Source organism: Lactuca sativa, chromosome 1 (assembly GCF_002870075.4).
Source record: "Lactuca sativa cultivar Salinas chromosome 1, Lsat_Salinas_v11, whole genome shotgun sequence".
NCBI classification, from domain to species: Eukaryota; Viridiplantae; Streptophyta; class Magnoliopsida; order Asterales; family Asteraceae; genus Lactuca; species Lactuca sativa.
In genome coordinates, this window is record NC_056623.2 from 68,646,685 (window position 1) to 68,656,100 (window position 9,416).

The following is a 9,416-nucleotide window of genomic DNA, read 5'->3' on the forward strand; positions in this document are numbered from 1 at the left end:
AAAAACCCATCGGTGGTATCAGAGGCATGGCTGCTTGTTTGATGTATTTGATGCTATTATGGATTATCCTTGCTTAAATATCGAAATTTAGGGTTTCTGGGGGCTGAACTCGCCGAGTCCATAGATGAACTCGCCGAGTCCATGCCTGACTCGACGAGTCAGCTGGTCAGAAAGAGGGAAAATCAGGATTTTGTGCTATTTTGGCTCTGGATTATTACCAAAAACGTTTTTGATGAATAAAATCCGATTTTTATTGATTTTGGGTGAATATCCTTACCAAAATAGAAGATAATTACCAATTAATCAAATATTTGCTGCCTTATAAGATAATGTTTAGTTATTTGAGTTATTTGATGATTATCTTGCAAGAATTTGGACTAGGTCAATTAGATAACCACCAGTTAATTGTTAATTGCCTTATTTGAATTTTGTGATCTAGAATATTCTTGATAAAGTTTGGAAAAGTTTCAAATTAATCCCTTTAGGTTTTATAGTTTAAATTTGAACTTAAAAATTTTGTTTCTGAAATTTAAATAAGTTAAACCCTAATGTTTTGAAATGTTTCAAAACTTGCCCTCAAGTTTTGGAATTTAAAAGTTGATTAAAAGTTTAATTTAGAAATGTTAAATTCTAAAACCCTAGTATTGTTTTGAAAAGTTCAAATTACACCCTTATGGTTTTACTAATTAATAAAAGTGTATAATTAAAGGAGATTTAATAAACCCATAAATTTTTGGTTTACATTTAATTAATTTAAAAGTATATAACATTAAAAGTCTAGTATTATATATGTATGAGTAAACAGTCAGTCTTACTGTTAGTAGGCCTCATTCGCGAAGCTGGTCTATAAGGGGTGTTTAAGGAAATTGCCTATAAAATGGCGATTGAATGGGTATCCACTCTTACACACCGCACTCTTGACTAGTGGAGGTTCGTTAGCCGAACGGGTAGGATAAGACAGAAACCTTCCATTATAAGTATAATGAAGTACAAAAGTAACTAAATGCTTTTACAAAATTCTCAATCTTAGTTACTTTAGGCAAAAAGTGAATTGATGCAATTCCATGAAATTACACTTTGTGCCCTTGCAAAGACGTTAGTGGAGCGTGTGTGGTTAACCGGCACACTTAATGGTTCTAAGCAAAGGTGGCAAATGGTGACTCACTGTTTGTCATAGTTCGGTGGAGCGTGTGTGGTTAACCGGCACATCGAATATGTGACTGTAACATTTGGGGGCACCATGTAAGTTTGCATGGTTATTCACACCCTGTTTTGTGATCCTCGGCATCCCAGTCACAAATCGAGGGGCATATCGAGATTTAAACATGCCATTGAAAACTTCAATGAATCTCAAAGGATCTAGGAATTTTCAATAGATTTAAAACTTAATTTTTTTTTCGTTTTTCATGGTGGAAATTGGTAAATCATCATTTACCTACCTTCAAATATTCTGCAACTAGATTACGGAATCCCTCTTCTAGGTTGTGGAGTATTGTGTTAGATCCTAGCCTCGATGTTTCATTTGGGTGTCACATCGAGGATCCTAATCAACTTAACTTGAATTTTCTCCCGTTTTGTAGATGTCAAAGTATGACAACTATGGTCCTCCCAAATCCCGTGGAACAAGCTTTCCACATGAAGATGATATTCCACGATTCGATCGACGAACAAGAGATCATGCTTCACTTCCTCCACCTCCTCCAATTATTCTCCCTAACCCACAATTTCGATGGCTTGAAAAGTTCAAGCTCACTCAAGCCCTTTTGGCAAGTAAACATGGAAAACCTGTGTGTGTATATGTCTTAAAGATAAAGTCACACATTGATAGGTTAAGGATGTTGGGTGTCGAGATTTCAGGTAAATTGGTTGTTGATTGGGTTCTTGATGTGCACAAAAGTACCTACTAATTTTAATATTTATAACCTAACAAACTTAACTATCTATGCACTTATAGGCAGTGTACCTAATCAGATTACAGTATAACTTGGGTAAGTCGGGTGTCGATCACAGGGAACGGTGTTCTAATTAATTTACTTACTATTAAATTAACCTAATTTATTAACAAATTTAATAAAGGGTTTTATCTAGACCTGGCAACTCGTGTATTCGTGTCATGAAAACGTGTCAGCCACGAATTTTACACGATACGATTACACGATGAGAAATAAGCTTTATCTCAAATTTTAAGATGTATCTGTGTCGTGTATTCGTGTCGTGTCGTGTCTCTCACAGATTCGTGTCTTCGTGTCTGAAATTGCCAGGTCTAGTTTTATCTGATTTTACAAGATCAGATGAACTTAAATCCAATTCAATAAGTAAAAACACACACTCTTGTTTAGATTGAATCCACTTCTCCCTTATGGCTAGCTAACAATTACGGATTGCTAAGTTGGTTTTTAATTATATTAGTAATTTAGTTCTATCTTACCAATATTTAACTAATTCATGTCAAACCATGTATGTTCACACATAATTAAACACAGAACTAATTATAGTTGTAAATACGCTATATAAGATTTGTTGTGTAAACGCAATTCTGATCACAGTTCTCGTTCTCTAGCACAGCTAAACTTTATTTATTCTAATTATTAACTAAGATTGATCAATCCTAGCTCTAACAATTCAATGTTCACTAAATTATTAGGTAAACAGGTTCATGCAGTTTAACGGTCACTAAGCTACACAGAACATGTAATTAAGCAATTAGATAAACAAATATTAACATGCTAGGTCATACAAATCAAACACAAGCAAATTTTCACCAACTAAGCTTAATCCATAATCATATAACTATTCATAAGTTCAAAGCTTCATCTAGCTAAACAAGAATAGCTAGATTCAGCTGCTCATCATAGTAATTAAACTAACACAGCTAAAACTAATGAAAGACATGTTCTAAAAATAAACCTTTACTTCTCTTGGTGTTGAAAACCCTCTTCCAGAACCCTTCTTTCGTTCTTATTCGTCTTCTGGAACTCTTTTTCTTCTCCAAAAGTCCTCCTTTTCGTAATAATCATAAGAACTTATATAATACTTAAAAACTCGCGCCACGTCGTGGCCAGGTTGCGCCACATCGTGGGCTTCAAGAAATCCGTATTCTTCAAGGAAATCCTCCGCGTCGCGATGCTTATCTTCTGGAACACCAGTGCCACGTCGTGGGCTTCATCGCCACGTCGTGAATTTAGCTCTTATCGTGAATTTATTATTTTCTTGTCTTCCAAGCCTCCCATGTTCCCCATTTTGTCACCTTTGGTCCCTTTCTTCGAAAATCCTTTGTATTGACTGAAAATAACAATTTAAACTCATAAGTATCATTATTCTAAACATATTATCAATTTATTAATAAAAATGTACTTAAATACTGCCTAAAAATAAGTGTAAATATGGCAATATCAAAATACCCCACACTTAGGCTTTTCTTGCCCTCAAGCAAATTTCAACTTAATTCTTAATTACTAAAACTACACAGAACAATCCGACTCTAGTTTAGCCATTATGCAAAACCTCAACGCATGCATTTGTGTCTAAAATTCTCCTAAAGTACCCCCCATACTTTAAATACTCACAATCTTCATAAACACTCGCCCACTTTTTCCGAACAATGCTCATTTTATGCAACCCTCCGAATCCATCCGCAGAAAACCTCCCAACCTCAAGGTATTTTTAGTTGAGCAACCTAAGCGTACATAAACTAGAATTACAATTTTCGATACCACTATGGAGCTCTTTTTGGAATTCTTCAATTCTTTAACATTTGATCTTTAGTTTCTTTGAATTCACCACCATTGTTGATTTGATTTCTGGTATCTTCAACTTTTTTTAAATTTCTTGAGAATTTTGATCTTTTGATCTTCACTTTATTTGCTCCAAAATTCTTCACACTTTTCTTTCCGTAATTCTTTCTCTCTCTTTTTTTTACATGTACCTCTTTTTTTTTCACTCAAAACCTACATGCTTAAGCAGAGGCGCTCAACCTCAACCTTTATTGGTTAATGATAATAATTTTCCTGGATACATTTCAGGTTTAGGCTGCTAAACATATTGCATCCCTCAAACCAAGCGGGGTTATGTTTTTGTTCCATGATTTCACTAAAATAAGGGAGGCCACAAATGCACTATAACGTGTATTGGCTCAACTAAACATTTGAACTTTCATCGGATCATCCCGCATAATACTAGCAATTATAGCTCAAATTATTAGTACTAGATTCAATTAATTTTAATTTTCCAAAATTTTCTAGCAATTTACTTTTTCTACCCCTACCCCACACTTATTTCATACAATGCCCTCATTGTATGTAAAAAAACAAATCAAAATTAAAGAAAAGGGAGAAAAAGGAACAGACTCCCCTGGGATAGTGGTGTGAGCATCTCCAAAAGCGTGGACAATGTACAATTGGACTTCCAAAAAATCGAAACTCGGTGTAAAACTGGTTGAATACGTAAATAAACCACGAACCGAACTCGAAACGTCAATTCGTCAAAGTGTGTATTTGTAAGGAAAAATGTGGCAATGATAAACTGGATCACATCGTGATATGGGTTGAAACCGCAAACACCAAAAAGCTAAACTACTATAAATTGCAAGAGCGCCACGACGTGGCACAAGGAGTCCACGTCGTGGAAACTAAACCTCGGCAGAAAATGACTTGTTTGCTTTATTTACTCTAGCAGCTTTGACCAATGGCTAACTGGTTGCCGACGCTTCTATGCAAATATATTTCCCAACTATAACCTCTCTCCTAATAGACCCCACACTTATCTTGAATTGTGGTTCCGACTCACGACTCTAAGCTTCTTTGACTAGACAAACACGACTCGAAAGTTAACCTTCTATGCTCCTTAGAATTCCAACGCTAATCTGAAAAATTAGATCAAGCCAAAAGAAAAATAAAGTAACATAATAGTCTTAATAAAGTTTTACATCACACACTAAAGTTAACATAAAAAAAAACTACTCAAAAACAGAACAAAAGAAATAAAATCAATCATCATCTTGATCTTGTGCTCCACTCGGCCCTGCTCCATCATCTTGTCGACGCCATAGCTCCTCCCATGTCGGAAAATAGGGATATTGTGGTGGCATAGAAGGTGGCCGGGTCACACCCAAATGTGAATAGATACCCTCAGTAAGCTGGGTATGGTAAATAGCATGACCTCGTAGATTATCCAAATACGTTCCCACCCGACTCTGAAAAGGGTCGGTGGGCACTCCCTGCACATACTGCGAAGCAGCACGCTCTCGTTCGACCTCTCCTCTAGCCCGCACATTCCGACGCCTCGGCCTGGCTGGTGGCTGCTGTCCCGGCTGCACTTCCTCCTGTTCGTCATCGATCGGTGGTATAACAAAGCGACCCCCGATATTCACCACCGCGCGCATCACACCCAAGACTTGAATGGTCAAGTCTGTGTCCGGGAATCGAGTGAGATTCCTCACAAAGTCATGGGTCAAAATTTGATATGACCTAGCCAGGCGAGTAACCAAATGCCCCCCAGTAATCGGGCTCCCAGGCCTAGAATTGGCCGCTTTCTTCCCCATAAACCTTGCCAACATATAAGGCAAATCACAACAAACCCCCGGGGTAATAAGTGTCCATAAATAAAATAGATTATGGATGGGGACCTTATCACCATGATGCTTGTGATTGATTGAAAACGTGATAAGGCGGTGCAAAAATCGGAAAACAGGATTCCGTATTTGTGACTCACTCGAGTCACGAGTGTTGTACTCATGGTTAGAAATGCCCCGCCAAAACTGCACATCCAAAGTACCCGGAGTAAAATCCCGCACACATCCAAGCAAGAAAGGAATAAAAAATGGAGATTGCGTCTCCACTTCCGTATAGAGCCCCATACGCCAAGCAAACTCCCGAAGACTACACTCACGATATACACCCCCAAGACGAAACACAAGTGCCCTATTGTAGGTGACATCAAGGGTGCGCTCTTCAAAACAAACGGTAGAAAAAAATTCTACCGACAATTCCCGGAACACGGGTTCTTGAATGGCGAATAAATTCGTCCACCCGTGACAAGTGAACGAAAATTGATCTACAACATAAGTCTTCGACCAATAACGTTCCAGCTCCACTACCATTCCCACTCTACCAAGCCATCCCCAATCAATAATTGGGGCTATTGCAAACTCCCTATTGTATAACCATCCAAGTCGATTCTCGTAGGTTGTTAGCAATGGTCGGGGAATGTTTTGAGGGAACTGGTATAGAGGATGTATGCTTGCTACATCTATCGGGTCCTCTTCCTGCTGGACAGCTCGTCGTGGTCCCATTCTGCAAACAAAAGCAAAGCAAAGAAGCAAACAAATAACACATTAAAACATATATAAATGGTCTGCCAGAAGTCACGACGTGGCCAGGATGCGCCACGTCGTGGGTCACGTCGAACCCAGATTCTGAATCGGTCATGTTTACGTGCGATTTCCATAAAATAGTTCTTGGGGTTTGTTCCTATGGACTTTTAAATAACATGCAAACTAAAATCGGACACTAGATTCAACCAATTTCGTGAATCATTCAAACCCTAACCACGAAAACTTGAAATTGGAAGAAGTAATTGCAAAATAATGAGTAAAACACATACCAAATGGAGTAATTAGCAAGATCTTGCAAGGAATTTGGAAGTATAATAAGAAATTGGCAGTAGGGTTGTGATGTTCCCGTGAGTGCGGCGGTCTTCCAAGTGGGGGATAAGGGGTTTCTCGGTCAAAGGGTTTTAAGCGATTGGTCCCCCCCTGATTTTTAAAGGCCACGAGGTGGCGGGCTCTGCCCACGTCGTGGACCTTAAATTTCCTAAGATCGCGTATTATAGTTTAACCCACGACGTGGCTGGCTATGCCCACGTCGTGGGAGCTGTCAGATGCCAAATTTTAATAATATTCATCTTATTAACTAATTTCTTTGCAAATCATTCATTATTTAAAGTCCCCTACAGCTATTTCTCTACTTATTACCGGTTTTTAGATGATGAATTGATGTCTTTCCTAATTAAAAAGAAAATAAAAAAGAAGAAAAAATTGCAAACCAAACTCGGGTTGCCTCCCGAGAAGCGCTTCTTTTTCTTGGAGTCTTGAGCTGGACTCCGTGCCTTCTACGTTGACTCTTCGGAAGAGTCTACCACCAGGATCTTTTGTTCCTTGAACCGCCGTTTATAAGCTTGAACTCTCCTTTTATACGCCTTCTTTGAATTTTCTTTTTTAGCTTTTCCATCTTCTTCATGCTTTCGTTTTGTGCCCTTTGTGTGTTCCTTGCTCTCCATAGCGTTCCCCTCTTCTTTCACCACCGGCCTTGTTACTTTTGAAGTGACTTCCTCTTCATCACTTGTCATTTCGTCGTCCTCTTTGCTCACCCAAGAAGGTGGGTTCTTGTAAGCTATGACTTCAATCAAATACGGAACAGATGCCCTTGGTTTTGTCCTCTTGTCTTGATGAACTACCTTTATCTCTTCTTCCATAAGCTTTTCCAACTCTTCTAGTTCATTCTCCTCATTAATCATGAACACCTCTTCTTTATCTTCTTGAAAGTCATTTCTTATCCCGAAGACTTCTTGTTCATCTCCAACCCTCAAAGTGAGCTTAGACTCGCGGATATCAACCAGGGCACCAGCAGTGTTAAGCAATGGCCGACCAAGGATTATCGGAACATCCGTGTCTTCTTTCATGTCCAAGACTACAAAATCTATTGGAAAAACAAATTTTCCGATTTTCACCAAAATATCCTCCACTATGCCTCGGCGTTGTGTCACCGAACGGTTCGCCATGTGAATCTTCATCTTTGTAGCCCTCATCTTCTGAATCTCCAATTTTTGATAAAATGAAAAGGGCATTAGATTAATGCTAGCCCCGGAATCGGCTAAAGCATTAACCTTCATTTTATTCCCAAACTCGCATGGAAGAGTGAGGCGTCTAGGATCCCCCATCTTTTCTGGTGTTTCTCCCAACACAACTTTTGAAATTTGCTCACTTAGAATCACTGTAGACTGTTTCTTTAATTGCCTTCGCGTATCTATCAAGTCTTGCAGTAATTTTTGGTTCTCGGAAGCTTTGGATAAGGACTCAACAAAGGGAGTATTAATTGGAATCCCTTTCACATGCTTCACAAACTCTAAATGTTCCTTCTCCAGTTGACTAAGTGCTGCACGGGTGGGAAATGGCATAGGTGGATGATAATCTGGAATAGGCTCAAAATATTTTTGCTCAGACTTGCGCCACGTCGTGGCCAGAGGCGTGCCACGTCGTGGCGATCCTGGTTCAGCATTCTCTCCGTTTTCGATCCTTGATTTCTTTGGCTGCTGCGGTTGTTCTTCCAACACCTCCAGGAACTCGGATATTGTATCTTCTTCAGTATCGATGGCCATTACGTGAGATTGGGCTTTTAGTTCGGGATTCTTCGGGGACAATTTTTCATGGACTAAAGTGGCTAGTTGACCAAATTGTACTTCAAGGTTATGGATGGAGGCTTGCTGGTTCTTCATCAATGTTTGTTGTTCCATGATAGCGGAATCCGTGGCATCATGTCTCTTTTCCGAAGCCTCCATAAACTTCATCAAAATGGTCTCTAGGTCGGGTTTCTTCTCGATTGGTGGCTGCTCCTTTTGGTAAAAGCCTCGACCTGTCTGCCTATACTTCTCTTATTTTTGCTTTTTATACTCTTCATATGGCAGCCACTCCTTCTTTGGTTTCCTCCAGTCGTCATCAAACTTATCCCCACTAGAGTAGCACACTTGAGCTTTTCTGTTCCCAAACTCATCCATATTGCAGTCCTTGGTCAAGTGTGGACCACTTCATCGCTCGCACCCCACTCTTATGGCATGTATCGACTGGTCCATTTGTGTTATCCGGCGATCCATGTTATTTAGCATGGCCATGACAGCTGCAATTTCTTCAGTTTGGGTCCCTCCACCGCCTTTACTTCCGTCTTGCCTCGGGTTATGGTATTCGCAGGAGTGTTTCGCGAATTCTTCGATGAGCTCCTTGACCTCCCTTGGATTTTTCTTTGTCAACGGTCCTTGAAAATCAAGGAGTTGTCTTGTCATTACATTGACCCCATCATAAAAGATTGACATCTCTTGCTGCACATTTAGGTCATGTTGAGGGCAATTTCTGAGTAAGCCCTTGTACTGCTCCCATGCTTCGTATAGTGACTCCCCCGGTTGTTGCTCAAAGTTGGCTATCGCCTTCTTGAGTTTGGTTATCTTGGATGGCGGGCAGAACTGGTCCAGGAATTGCTCACGCATTTGAGCCCAAGTGGTGATTGTACCTGGTGGGAGTGCTTTTAACCACTCCTTAGCAGCTCCTTTGAAAGTGATGGGAAGCATCCTAAGCAAGACTGTATTTCTGGTGACATTTGGGACATTGAAGTAATCCGCAATGTCGTTGACTTCGTCTAGATGCTTAAAAG

The 9,416-nt window shown here is 39.6% G+C and overlaps 1 non-coding gene across 1 annotated transcript; it reads left to right on the forward strand.

Moving 5' to 3' along the window:
• Window positions 1–9,097: 9,097 nt before the first annotated feature.
• On the forward strand, window positions 9,098–9,204 carry LOC128131447 (small nucleolar RNA R71). Its single transcript, XR_008229363.1, has one exon. It is a non-coding gene; the product is annotated as a small nucleolar RNA R71 (small nucleolar RNA).
• Window positions 9,205–9,416: the final 212 nt, after the last annotated feature.